Here is a 15,585-nt window from a genome sequence, read left to right on the forward strand (position 1 = left end):
ACGCCTATACATGATCAGAGTGGAATATAAAGGTTTTCACTTTCATACAATTTATCGTCTTACCTCCAAAAAGATAATGGCTCCCATATGTTTTGGAGTATAAATGTCGTCATACAAAAAGCCTCATTCTGACCTTAAGCCTGTTTCAATACCAACCCAGATCCTTACCAAGGTGACAGGGGTCTCCATTATTCGGTGCACACTCAGTTTAAAGTTCGTACAGGAATAGAAAAACAAAAACACAGCCTGACACTGACTGTTAGCCACAGGCTGTCATGACACCCATTTGCCCACTCAGATTTATATATAGGCCCCACCTGGTTGGACTAAACCAATCTCATGCTATTAACATGCTGTACAACTGACAGCAGTAAATGGAGGCTGTCAGACACTGTGTGAGGATTACTCACTGCATCATTTGCTTTTTTTTCCAACCATAAACATCCAAGCAGATGAACTGGCATATTAGCCAGAGACGCAAAAAAAATGTTCTAAATGTTGAGGATAAGTTAAAAACTATAATTGTAGGTATTTATGGAGGTCAGGTCACATCATCAGATCTAACAATCTATAAAACACTAACAAGGACAAATGAGAGAATCTTTAATAATAATGGCAGAAGTTAAGGGGAGGGATGAATAAAGTAGCACAAACTGGTCTGGATATAACAGCACATCTTCACTGTGTCTTCTTTTTTTAATGAACTAAACCAACATAATAGGGCTCAGTAGTGCAGTGGGTAGCACTGCACTACTGAGCAATCTTTCTGCATGGAGTTTGCTTGTTCTCCCTGAGCATGTGTGGGTTCTCTCCGGGTACTCCGGCTTCCTTTCACAGTCCAAAAAAAAAAATAAAAAATGACTGTTAGGTTAATTGGCTTCTCTAAATTCTCCTTAGGAGTGAGTGTGTGCGTGAATGGTTGTTTGTCCCTGTGATGGACTGGCGACCTGTCCAGGGTGTACTTATTAAATTCTTTTTTTGTACAAACAGACTAAAATAAGGAACAAAGGGAGACACAGTATCAATTACACAAAACTAGCAGCAATGGTGATGAAAAAGGTCAGACTGGTAATTAAGTGTCTGACAGTCTGAGGTAAGTGTTGCAGAGAGTTGGGGCTGAGTGAAAATGACTTCTCCCACCCCCACGCCCCAGAAAGCAACTTAGATCTCCACCAAATTCATATATTTGCTCGACAAGGATGTCAAAAATCTGATATCTTCTATAAGAAGACATGTTGGACTGCAAAAGTCACTGGTGCATCAAGGTAGCTTGGTGTTTCCAAAGCTTAATGCTTGGGTGAAAAAAATCAGAAATATAAGAATAAGGGTTGATTTTACACACACTTTACGGTTTAGAGATTCATATTTGTTCAAATGATCCGTCAGTAACTCGATCAATCCTTCAAATGTGTCTGTTATCATATAACAAGTGAAGCACGTTAAGCTCAGATAGCTTCAAAAAGTAGTCTGTATTTGTATTTCCATCAGCATGAATCATTTGCTTATTTGCATCAATTCTGTGGTGGCAGAGCAATTTCCGTTTGAAAGGCAGGGGGAGATAGCAGAAATAGAGAAGTGTGAGCCTGACTGGTAGATGGGCATAAAATGAGTGAAATAGGTGGAACAGGGAAAGATGAGGAGAGTCAATAAAATCTAAGTTAATTTTTCTTAACCTGTATGTTTGAAATTGAATGAATTCAATGTTTTCTTGAGTAATCCTATGGAACATAATCATATTAAAGACTTAAAAACCTGCCTTTGTGGTTTCTGTGTTACCATGAGGAGGGGGGAAGGAGGGAGAAGCAAATATCACAGGGTGTCGAGGTGATGTCAGGCAGCCTCCACTGTGGTGACTGACAGACAGCTCCTTCCAAGAACTGCCAGAAATAAAAAATCTGGGAGTTAGTTTTGCTTTTTTCATGGACAAGAAAAATGAAAATAAAAGGTACCTGAGCAGCATAAAGATAATCTCTCTTATCTGAATGTGGCCCTCTGGGAAATTTTTATTACTGTCATTTACTGGTATTGGTCAACTATGTTCTTTTGAGTTATAAGGGCACACTGACATGAATTTAAAAGGAACCTGCATGTAAAAACATAATTACATTCATGGATAGGATGCTATTTCTGTCTTTACAGTCTTATATTAAATAAGACTGCACTTTTCCATTTTTAGGTTAGGTAGGATCACTAAAATTGCTTTCATTTTCTAAATCCTGGAACAACAGCTTTTAGTAACTGGATGGGTAATGGGAGAATCAGGCAAAGACGACATAAAAGAATGAAACACAGAAAACCTAAATACTGAGACAAAAGTGGAAAATGACATTGGATGCAAGTGAGCCAATCAGGTGATAATATAAAACTGCCGAGGCAGAAGAAAAACAAGCATGCATGTTGGGAAAAAGGAAAGAAGAAATTAAATTCTTTTGGATGGTCAGCAGTTAATATTATAAAAGATCTAGAATTATCTCATATAAACGTCAGTAAAACAGGTATTAGGTCATTAATTCACCCATCATTGTTGCCCTAATATAGATGTTGATTTAACTTTGCTGTTTAAACAGAAAAAAAGGAGAATATCTCAGATTAAAATATGGTTCAGCAATATCTAGTTGAGAAATATTACGGTTTTGTTAAAATTTTTACAGATCAAATAACAGGAATGGTGTTTTGTTTATAGTTCCAGAAATTTATTTTAAATCAAGTAAAAGAATCAGTGAAGGAGTTTCAGTCTACACAGTAGAAATGTTTGGGATCATGTTGGCCTTAGAATGGATTGAAGAAATCCGTCCATTAAGAAGTATAGCTACTCTGATTCTATTTCAGCATTATTTTCATTTAAACACAGTCACTCAGACAGCAGACCTGATCTATGTGCAGAAATTCAGCAATTATTAGAATTCAAGCAATGCGATTTATAGTTTATTTTATATGGATTCTTTCTCATCTAGGAATAGAAGGCAATGAAATGACTGATATATGTGCAAAACAAGCAAGTAAACAGTTTTGATATAATAATTCCAGTTAGTAAAGGTAAAATAAAATCAGTAATTAAGGAAAGGATTAGATCAAGATGGCAGAAACAATGGGAAGAAGAAAGAACTGGTAGATGGTTTTATAATATTCAAAGAAAAGTTGGTTTCTGAGGAAAACAGCAAGGAATAGAAAGGAGGAAATGGTGATATCAAGGTTATGTTTTGGCTATACAGGTTTAAATAGCACGTTGTTTAAAATAGGGAAACATGATTCAGGGAAGTGTGATTTTTATTTTCAAGAGAAAACAGTGGAGCAATTCATATTGTTTTTCACTAAATATGTACATGAGAGAAATGAATTAATAAATAGATTACAAATCAATAAATTTAAGTTAAATTTAAAATACCTTTTAGACTGGGACTCTAAATCAGAGGGTTTTTTACTTATTATTGAGATTTCTTAAACATACACATTTTTTTAAAGAGGATTTATTTATTTTTTTGTTTAGTTTACTTTTGTAGTAATATGCAGTAGGATATTGAATTAGTTCAATCTCAATCCACTCTCCATTTTAGTTGGTGGCGATAATGCACCAAAAAGTTTTTTGCCAACCGCCATAAAACACAATAAGAAGAAAAAGAAAAACAAGCATGCAAAGGGAGGAATAATACTTAACATAGAGAGGGCTGAACTAAAATGCAAGGATAAAATCCAGACACTGTAAAAGTGTATTTTTAATGACAATTTCCGCGGATGAGCAAGGGCCTTATCTTCGAAAGGTTTATACATCTTAAAACATGCAAAACAAATTTGTTTTGCATGCACAAAGCAGATCTTCAGAGAAGACACAAGGTGATCTACGCTTGCAATTCAGCTGGCAGCGTGTGAAAACATTTTTTGGGTGGGTGCCAATATTTTGGGGGTTTTTTGCGTCCTTTTTAGCACTTGTGAAAGTCAGGTGCGACTTCACATGCACAAACTTCTGCATTTATTACAGAAGGAGGCATTGATATAATACCAGATAATGAAAAGAGGCTCTGTGTACATATGAGGACTTTAAAAATCTGAATAGTAGAACATCATTTTTGGGGAAATCTACATTTGAGTAGGACGACATAAATGAATGTAGTGGAACAAAAAAAAAAAATATTGGACAATTTTATGAATAACTGTATGTTTATAAATACAATAAAATATAACAGCTATCAATAACATCCATCATGGACCCTGTAAAGGGATGTAAGGAGGATACCTAAAAGTATACATCTGTAACTTATGGAAACTCCTTCAATGTTCTTTAATGCGTAATATTATTTACTGCGGCTCCTCCCTTAAGGGGGGTTAGGGGTTAATCAAAACTTATTTTTTTGACATTTTATATTTCATATTAAACCTTTATTATTTTAAATTCATAGCACTTTATAATTGTTTACTTTTGTGTGCACTATAGAAAATATTGAGCAGTATGTGCAATAAAGAATTTATGTTTTTGGTCTTGTTTAATTTGTTTGATACCAGAGATGCGTCTAATGCCAAGGAACTTTTCATTAAAATGTTGACAATGATCCAGATCATGTACAGGTTTTAGCAATAGGTGTAAGACACAATATGGGGGAAATGTGCTGCTTGGCGGAGATCCATGCTCCCTAAGCGATATATGATTATTATTTTTGAAATATTTACTGTCATAATTACCTCCAACTACATGGCTTAGAACATCATCCTTCTTTTATGACCACTCTCAAACATACCAACCAATAGAACATGCAATCTGTGTATTCATTAAGGCAGATCCAATGCGGTTTTTCCTTCTTATTATTTGTGAGAGTCGTCTTTGTAAAAACACCTCCAATCATTAAATGTTCAAAAAATACTTTTTGCTTTGGAACATAGCCCCCTTGTTATTCAGGCCCTTAAATTATTTTTACTTTTAAAATAAAATGACATAACTAGATTAATTTTCTTTATTCCAGCATGATAATTACTCTAAAAATAAATTCAGAAAAATACAATCTCTTGGAAAATAAGCAAAAATAAGCCTTTCATTTGTACTTATTTTATGTTGAATAAGCTGCATGAAAATTTCAAGTATTTTCATTCAGATAAGATCAAACAGGATTTTTAGTGTAAACATTGTTCATTAGAATACAGATGTTAATGGATTAATACAATGAGATAAAGTGAACTGATTGTAATAATACATTATAATCTGCTATGAGATTATAAGGCAACATCCTATCCATTGTAAAAGTTCTAATGCAGGCTGAAGATGAGTGTCTTACATGCTGCCTTTCAGGACAAAAATCAGAAATAAAAACATGACGAGACAGAAAGTCAAACAGATTTTTTTAATAACAATAATAATTAAAATGTAATTTGTTGTTCACTTACACAATGATTATCAATGGCATCGAAAATCATTTTAAAATGGCAAACTCTGATTTTAGTCTCCCCACAACAGAATCTACAGGTGCTGGTCATAAAATTAGAATATCATGAAAAAGTAGATTGATTTCAGTAATTCCATTTAAAAAGTGAAACTTGTATATTATATTCATACATTACATACAAACTCATATATTTCAGATGTTTATTTTGTTTAATTTTGATGATTACAAATGACAACAAATGAAAATCTCAAATTCATCATATCAGAAAATTAGAATATTACTGAAGACCAATAAAAACAAAGGATTTATAGAAATGTTGGCCAACTGAAAAGTATGAACATGAAAAGTATGAGCATGTACAGCACTCAGTATTTAGTTGGGCCTCCTTTGGCCTGTATTACTGCAGCAATGCGGCGTGGCATGGAGTCGATCAGTCTGTGGCACTGCTCAGGTGTTATGATAGCCCAGGTTGCTCTAATAGTGGCTTTTAGCTCTTCTGAATTGTTGGGTCTGGTGTATTGCATCTTCTTCTTCACAATACCCCATAGATTTTCTATGGGGTTAAGGTCAGGAGAGTTTGCTGGCCAATTAAGAACAGGGATACCATGGTCCTTCAACCAGGTACTGGTAGCTTTGGCACTGTGTGCAGGTGCCAAGTCCTGTTGGAAAATGAAATCTGCATCTCCAAAAAGTTGGTCAGCTGCAGGAAGCATGAAGTGCTCTAAAACTTCCTGGTATGTGGCTGCGTTGACCCTGGACCTCAGAAAACACAATGGACCAACACCAGCAGATGACATGGCACCCCAAACCATCACTGACTGTGGAAACTTTACACTGGACTTCAAGCAACGTAGATGAAGTGCCTCTCTTCTTTTCCTCCAGACTCTGGGACCTTGATTTCCAAAGGAAATGCAAAATTTACTTTCATCAGAGAACATGACTTTGGACCACTCACCAGCAGTCCAGTCCTGTTTCTCTTTAGCCCAGGCAAGACGCTTCTGACGCTGTCTGTGGTTCAAGAGTGGCTTGACACAAGGAATGCGACAGCAGAAACCCATGTCTTTCATACGTCTGTGTGTGGTGGTTCTTGAAGCACTCACTCCAGCTGCAGTCCACTCTTTGTGAATCTCCCCCACATTTTTGAAGGGGTTTTGTTTCACAATCCTCTCCAGGGTGCGGTTATCTCTCTTGCTTGTACACTTTTTTCGACCACATCTTTTCCTTCCCTTCGCCTCTCTATTAATGTGCTTGGACACTGAGCTCTGTGAACAGCCAGCCTCTTTAGCGATGACCTTTTGTGTCTTGCCCTCCTTGTGCAAGGTGTCGATGGTCGTCTTTTGGACAACTGTCAAGTCAGCAGTCCTCCCCATGATTGTGTAGCCTATAGAACTAGACTGAAAGACCATTTAAAGGCTTTTGCAGGTGGTTTGAGTTAATTAGCTGATTAGAGTGTGGCACCAGGGGCCATCAATTTTGAACCTTTTCACAATATTCTAATTTTCTGATATGATGAATTTGAGATTTTCATTTGTTGTCATTTGTAATCATCAAAATTAAACAAAATAAACATCTGAAATATATGAGTTTGTATGTAATGTATGAATATAATATACAAGTTTCACTTTTTAAATGGAATTACTGAAATCAATCTACTTTTTCATGATATTCTAATTTTATGACCAGCACCTGTATGTCCCAGTTCTTTTCTCCAGGATCACCCTTTGGTGGTCATTAAACCAAAAGAACAGAAAATAATAACAAAAAAAAAAAACAAAAAAAACATTTCTAGAGCTTTTAGTTATAATAAGAAGTTTGCTGTGAGAATGTTTATATTCTAAGTTGGCTACCTCTTACTGCCCAGCAGGCGACTTTTGGACTGCGGTGAGTCAAACTTTAGTTAGTGCCACTCCACAGCAGCAGCACAGTGTGGGCAAGACTTGGCCAACTAAAGACTGCATTTACATCTTCCCTTAACCAACACATCCTAGTTCTTTCTGGCTCACCAAGGTTCATTTTGCACTACATGTTAAGCATGAAGAAAAAACAGGATTGGATGACAGTCATAGCAGAGAAGTGCTTGCTTAAATATTCACACCTCGTGAATTTTGTTCACATTTTGTTATGACATAAACTTTAACATATCTTATAGAGGTTTATGTGATAGAACAACAGAAAGGAGTGTATAATGGTAAAGTTTAGAAATAAAAACCAGAAATGTGTGAGAAGGGATTCTCCTCTTCCCTCTCTGTTCTACTGGATGTGGAAGCATCACATATGCTCTGCGTTGCTGCTCTAGCAGGTCATCAGCTAAATAGTTACCAACTTCTTAACATTAACTTTTCTGTCACTGTTTATTTTCATACACATTCCCTGATAAATTCTTAAAAGTGTTTTATGCTTTTGTATTAAGCCAAACTTAAGAAACCAACAACAGCTTAAAGACTATTAGGGTATGTTGCAGATTTGCATTACTAGAGGCTGATTTGTTAAGGATCAGTTAAAAAAAAAAGTAGTTACCAACTATTTAAGATTGGGGCAAAGATTCTGTCATGGTCCTGGTTTAAGTTTTCACTGTCACGGTTGGGTTGAGGTTTTGAGGACCCAAATGCAGAGTTGAGGAGGCAGAGGTGAGTTATTGTAGATTTAATTAAATAACTACGGCAAAAATCCAAAAACCAAAGTACAAAATGCAAGGAACCAAAAACCAGAGGAACTTCACAGGGAGGGTATATACAGGAGACAGAACAAAGACAGGACTAATGAGCTGTTTGGGAGCAGGTGTGAACAAAGGATTCCAGAAAGGAGCTAGGGAAAATGAGACCAACACAAGAGGACAACGGAGGGCAATCAAGAAATACCTAAGAACTCAAATACATCCAGAAAACACAATAAAATAGGAATTAAACCAATAAAACTAGAAAACAAAGAAAAACATGGATCAAAATGAAAAGACTTAGCTCCAACTGATACTAAATAAATCAACCAAGTCTGCAAGAGACATACTCAAAGAGTCTTTGAGCTGTCAGTTCTAAAATCTCAGGTTAATACAAAAGCATTTTTAACACTTTTAAGATTTTATCAGGGAAAGAGTATGAAGGTAAAGTACACCTTTACTGTTATGCAGTACTTTTTGTCAATATGTTACATGAAAGAATATACAGGTAGGAGTACATTACAATATAATGAAGATGGTTTCATAATGAAAACATATAAAGAGGTATTTTCAGTTAAAAATACTCTGGATATACCAATCCCAAATTCATTAACCAGAACCATGCTCAGATGTCACTGCAATGTCATAAATGTTTTGGAAAGTATTTGGAGAACTTTTTTTGTATTGTTGATTTTTTTGGCTTTAGCTTTGATCAAACTGAGGCAGACATGCTCTTTTGCATACATAATTTTAAGTTACAGAAAGATTTTAGTCATCAATGCTATGTTCAAGGTATAAAAATACCTAAATAGGCTTTCCTTTTCTTTCTTCTCTCAGCCATATACACTGGCCATGTTTTGATTTAAGCCTCAAAGAGTCAGGAAGAGAAGATGCGCTTTACTGGTGATCAGAAGAGCTCTGATTTGGCTAAAATAGCTCTGGGACCTGGTGAAACAGTTCAAAGCCCCTATTTCAGCACACACATTGTAGAATTTAATTCCCCTAAATGGACAAAAATTAACTATGGTTATAATTGGTATAATAATTCCCTCAAACCTAATAAGAACAATCCTAATTTAAATGCTCTAGATAGTATAGAAAATGACTAGATTTGACTATTTCAAGTTGTGGAAATCGTTAATAAATACTAATTATTAAAGCCATCTAACAAATTACAAAATACATTATACAGCTCTCAAACAGAGGATAAATTAAAACAAATTAAATCAATTACTAAGCAATTTCACTTCTCATTAGGAAGATAAGTGACATGGCTTAACATTGAGGTTTTTGGCACTATAATAGCTTCCAAGAGATTTTTGTAATTTTCCATCAACCTCCTTTAAATGTAATTGGAGTTTATTAATACTCTACTTCATTTTTATATCTATAAAAAAGCAGCTCTTTAAAGCAGCATGCTAAAACTGAATCAATGAAAAACCAGCAGCCTTAACTTCAAGATAATCATCTTTTAAAAATCAGAAGCAGTCAATTTCTGTATAGAGTTTAATAAGCACTTCCACAGAAATTCTGAAGTAAAACAGGCTAATAAATTCTGCACACTTACTAGAGAGAATTTAACTCATTCCACTTCTCTCCCAATAAGTTTATGATAACTCATCATCATTTTCCTTTGATCAAATTAAAGCCTGAATATTGCCACTCTAATGAGCGCCAGTTCAATTATAGTTTGAGGATAAATCTAAGCTTTAAACAGACTGGAACACAGCATTCAGCCGTAATTTATATGTTGATGAGCAGTTGTTGTGAGAGCAATTTATTTCTCTGCTCAGGTCATTTGCAGCAGGAAAAACAACGATTCACATTTGCTCACAAGTGGGTAAAGTCTTACAATGGCTAAAGTCTGTAATCACAGCAGATAGTTTTGATTATCTCGATGGAGCATTGAGAGGGTAAACATTGCTTTTATAGACAAAATATAATCTATTTATATAGCTAACACTACTGAAAGTAGACTGGTCAGGGATATTAATGAGGATTGTCCCATCAGATTTTTCCTATGGCAGTAATTCAAAGGAGATCGTCTGTGTGTGAAGAATATAAAACAATCAAACAAGTGTTTCTTTAATTATCTCAATGTTTACTTTTGCATTTAAACAGAAGAAAGCAGTAAAAAAGTAATTTTATCAAGCATAAATCCACATTTTCGAAACATAATCCTGCAACGAACTGTTACACAAGCTCACAAAATGACTCAACACCTATCTCATTTTCATACACATATTTAAGGTAAATTAATAGATACAGCCTCCTTTCTTATCCCTATTATAAATATACCATATAGTCTAAACTCCTTGTTGCCCTCTTTCTTTACAACATAACTTTCTTGGGTTTTCATTGCACATAGATGAGCGTTATGATGTTCATAAAGTGTCTTAATTGAATAAAGTCAAGACTAAAAAACAGCAACATTTACAAAAATACTATTTCTAGATGCTATAAGTCAACCTCAAAGCCTTGAGTTTCGTTACTTTTACAGACTGCAGCAATATTTATCCAAAGTCTTCAAATAGAGCAACATTATATGCATCTTTTCATGTAATCAAAGATTTGAATCTTAGTGTCTTAAACCTGAAGAGGCTTATCTTATGGTACTTAGAAGTTGATCATTGTGATACTGGTTTTATTGCAAAAAACTATAAATCACTGAAGGGTTAGTGTGCAAAACAATTAAGATAAGTATTTGAAATGGATACCTCTGTATGTAATGGACCTAAAATATGTGTCAGTTTTTCTCTTTTTGAATAACTTCCTAATCATATTCTAGTTAATTATATGCAATTGTAGTCCTGTTAAAATTTGTTTGAATTGAAAGGCCTTGTTTAAACTTAGTTTCAAAATATTTTTTGCAACTTTTAAGTGTATATAACTTAAAAAGAATAAACAAAAGTTTTTTTTTGTTTTTTTTTCCCTGAATAATGAATGTTTTTTCTGTGTTAAAAAGAGCATAGGGAGAAAATACACAAACCCTACCTAAATGCAGGGGAACGAGAGCATCATGAGCTTTACTAGATTGATGTACAATAATAATCTAACATAAACAATTACAGCATCGATCCAAATTACCCTCACAAGAATGTTCATTATCATAATTACATGATAGCGTTAAATGGAGCATCCAAAACACATCTTTCCAGGTGTGTTCTGACAAATTGCACAAACGGATGTCTAAGTGGTGTTTACACAGTAAACGCAGATCTGTTATCCTGAATCATAGCATCCTAATAAACAGGCAGGGTACATTTGCTCCAGTCTCAGCTCTCACTGTAACAGAGGTGCAAATAGGCTTTTTGGTTTCTGCCTACTTCTTTTGGGCATCACTTGAAATATTGTGTCGACTATTTGCGATATATGTAAAACTAAATAAATCAGACATGCATCACTCAAATAAATAATATAAAATCTGCTCACATGCAGATATGAGAAGTGGAGGTTTTTAAAATGGATTCAAATGGCACAGAGCCTCAGGAACAATCAAGCATCAGACAATTAATTCTTCAAAGGTATTTGTTAGTTGTGTGTAGCACAAACAAGTTTTCAATTTCTTATTTGGATGAGTTTCCAAAGTTTCTGTTTCAATTTAAGCTTTTAAACTTTTTTTTATTAAAAGGTTAATTCCCTTATTGTAGAAAATCAGGATCAGAAATTGGGACTACATTTTGTCCTCTTTAGCTTAAAATCTAAAACGCTGGGGCTGGACTAATATAAAAACATTATTTTACACCTTGGGTCCACCCGGGGTCTTTCCGCATGGAGTTTTCATGTTCTCCCTGAGCATGCTTTGGTTCTCTCTGGTTACTCCGGCTTCCTCCCACAGTCCAAAAACATGACTGTTAGGTTAATTGGCTTCTCTAAATTCTCCTTAGGTGTGAGTGTGTGTGTGAATGGTTGTTTGTCTCTTTGTTTGCCCTGCGATAGACTGGCGACCTGTCCAGGGTGTACCCCTCCCATTGACAGCTGGACAGAGGCACCAGCATCCTAGCAAACCCCCAGCAGGGATAAGCGTGACGGAAAATGGATGGATGGATATTTTACCCCTAACTTTAACCTTAAACATAAGCCTTGGATCCTAAATATAATAGAGTTTGCTGCCCAGTTGATATGTGTTATATAAGAGTTAAAAATAAGGCAGACAGCCTGGATACACATGGTAAACATCTGACTAACAGATTGTAGAACGCTTACCCCAAACATTTTAAAAGTGTTTAGCCGATCTGTGATCTTGGTGAGAGCAAACTGGTTCATCACATGCCTCCCTGTGCAGAAAGTTAATGGTCTTTGCTAAACTGAACCATTGTCAGACCTAATGGAGAGATTGGGATTTTACACAAAGACAATTCAATAAGATCCTCTCTGTGAACTAAAGCCTATGTCATCACCACGTCATCAAATCAACCTAAAAGCCCAAAAGCTTGTTGAAATAATGCAGGAAAAAAACAAGAGACACGTCATTAGGATCAACTGACCTTTTAAAGTGAGATTGCAAGGACCGGGACTGTTAGCCTTTTTTTTTTTTTTGTCCATTCAAGGGGTTTAAAATACGTTTTTATTTTTTTCACCAGCTAAATAGATGAGCATGTCTGGATTAGAGAATGTTGAAGTACAGGGATTATCAGTCCAATTTATTAGAGTGTATCTAAGAAAATGAGTCAAAGTGGGAAAAAAAAACAGTTGAAACTTATGTCAGATTTAATTTTGATAAAGAGCTTAATGCTTTCATCTGCCAAATAAAATCAATTTGATCTAAATGGTGCATTACTTCAAGTATAGTATCAACTACATCATTTATAAGACTTTAAACACTATAGTATTTAGAACCAAGGTGTACTGTTTAGTTTTTTAAAAGAATTTATTAATAACCTTTGTACATGGTCTGCATTATAGAGCCAATAAATTACAAACCAATCTGTCAGAGATGAATCCTTGTTTCCTGCAGACGCAGCAACACGTCACCCATGAAGCTCCCGTGCTGAAGCAAGCTTTTTGTTTCATCCCTGAACCTAATCTGAACTCTTTCATGACAGCAGCAAACTAATCATCCCCTCCAATTAACAGCTCACTTTTAATACAGATGCATTATTCCTTCTTATTTTCTATTTAATTGAAAGCTTCTCCAACTTATATTTCTAATACAATTATCCATATCTGAGTGAAGATTTTCACTGTAAATTGGCAGTTGTAGTCTGAGTGTTCCAAAAAAAGAAGTGTTAAAATGCAAAACAACCAAAAATGCAGGGTTAAAGTCTTCTCTGTAAAAACTATAATCATTTGTCTCTATTTAAAGTAATAAAAGGTATTAACCTGAACCAAATCTTTCAAAAACTATTCTTATACGTGTTTCTCATTGTTTGGGGCTTTAGTGTTTCCCATACCAGAAGGTACCAGCTGACAGTGCTGCTGCTTGATGCCCCCTGCTGGTCTGGAGGCAACAAGGAAAAACATTAACAGCTTGACGTTCTGAAAGAGAATGAATTTTTTTATACTGCATGTGTTCTAATTGCATGCACACAAAATCGTTCCTAACAGAACAAAGATCAGCCTTTTACTGATGGCTACTAGTGTATGCAGGACTAAACCTTGACATTATAGCTGTAATGAAAAACTAGACTGTAGATCTTTTGATTCATAAAGATGACAACAGCTAAAAAACTGGTCAGATTTAATTCCGACTGCCCTCTCTGAACATGCATATCTTGCATTAAGTACCCTGATCTCAAAAAGCTGTTTCCTGATGGGGGGGTCCTCTAACCAAATTCTGACTAGCCAAAGATGAATTGACTCTACAATAGGGTAATTTGACAGGAATTTTTGATATGTTTGCAAACCTTCAAAACCACCCAAAATCAGGATTCTTGATAAAATAGAGGGAAAGGAAATGACAACAATTTTACTAAAATTTTAAAACATTTCAAAGTATCTGTAGAAACCCGATATGGATTTTTTGTTTCAGGTTGTATGTTGTAACAGGTTGTATGTTGTAAATGTTTTGCAAGCAAAAGTACCGTATTTTCGCGACTATAAGGCGCATATAAAAGTCTTTTTTTTCCCTCAAAATGTGCGGCGCGCCCTATAGTGCGGTGCGCCCTATGTGTGTTGTTACTGCGGACGTTGTTGAGACCACCATGAGAACGTTAAAGGGGGAAGTGAGGGGGTGGATTGTGTATAAAAGAACAGCTATGTGCTTTATGCAGAACTCCTCAACTCCTCATTAAGGAGATGATGAAAGAGTGGCTGAGGGAGGTGTATGTAAGGAGACCAGGTGTTTTTTTCCACGCATCACCATCGCTGTTAATCTGTGACTCCATGCGGGCCCATCTCACAGCCGATGTGAAAAACATAGTGAAACAAATGAACGCTGTGCTTGCTGTTATTCCGGGAGGTCTGACAATGGAACTTCAAACGCTCGAAATCGGTGTGAACCAGCCGCTCAAAGTAATGCTACCTTCACACCGGACGCAGCAAGAACAGCAAAATCGCGTCTCCTGCTTCATTTTTGCTGTTGTACCAGTTAGTTCTGACGTGCGGCTGAAGCAGCTTTGCTGCTCTGGTGCAAAAGTGTGTCTGACGCGCGTTGGGCGGAGCTACTCTATCCTTTCTTTGCCTTGCAGCTATATTTGCTGTGATCAGTGGGAATAAAGTAGTTTTAATATGTTTTTAATTGAGAAAGTCGACCTGAAAACTTAATCATTGCAGTCGGTTCATCCAGATTACAATCCCATCTTCCAATATTATTTCTGTCAGAGCTGCTCAGACCCCCACATACCAGCAGTGCACTGTCAGTAGGAATCCCATTCAACAGCAGTCTCTGGCCGGGTCGCCTCCTCGTGGTTTACCACGGCACCTGGTAGGTGTTTTTCATCTAAATAATCGAAACTGCAGGCACCAGGATAATAAAAGCGAACAAAGTCTGCCGGCAGATTTCTGCATTTTAAGTTAATTTATGCGTCAATAAACTTTCATTGGAGTGATCACAGCGCTCTGTCTCATCAGCGATGTGTCTGTCTCACGGCCAGCTCCCAGGTTTGATTAATACTTTGTAATAAATACATGAATAAAGCACAAACACACTCAGTTTTGCTCCCGCTCTATTTTTAAATACGCAGTAGAGGTATTTAAACATAGTAGAGGATATGTACCAGTATATAAAACCCGCGCCCTATAGTCCGGTGCTCCTTATGTGTGTGTTAAATACAGTAATGGCACACATAACTGAGACTGCGCCTTTTAGTACGGTGCGCCTTATGGTCATGAAAATACGGGTAGGTTTTTATGTGTGTGCTAATGTTTATCAGCCCTTTTCCCTGTTTTGGGCTCGTTGGTTTCATTATTTTTGACCTATTTTACAATAAGACATCACTTTACACACTACATACTCAATTAAATTTGACTGAATAAAGAGAGTTTAGAAATAGAAATAAGTAAACCATGAGTGATAAAATAAAGTAAAAAAAAAAAAAGCAGATTTTAACAAAGCAAGATTTTTAACCTATCAAACCAACCTTCCTTGTACAGGTATCAAAGAGGAATTAGAATAAAAGTCTC

The sequence above is a fragment of the Cyprinodon tularosa genome, unplaced genomic scaffold (genome assembly GCF_016077235.1).
Source record: "Cyprinodon tularosa strain WSP-4 unplaced genomic scaffold, ASM1607723v1 ctg69, whole genome shotgun sequence".
In the NCBI taxonomy this organism is placed as follows: Eukaryota; Metazoa; Chordata; class Actinopteri; order Cyprinodontiformes; family Cyprinodontidae; genus Cyprinodon; species Cyprinodon tularosa.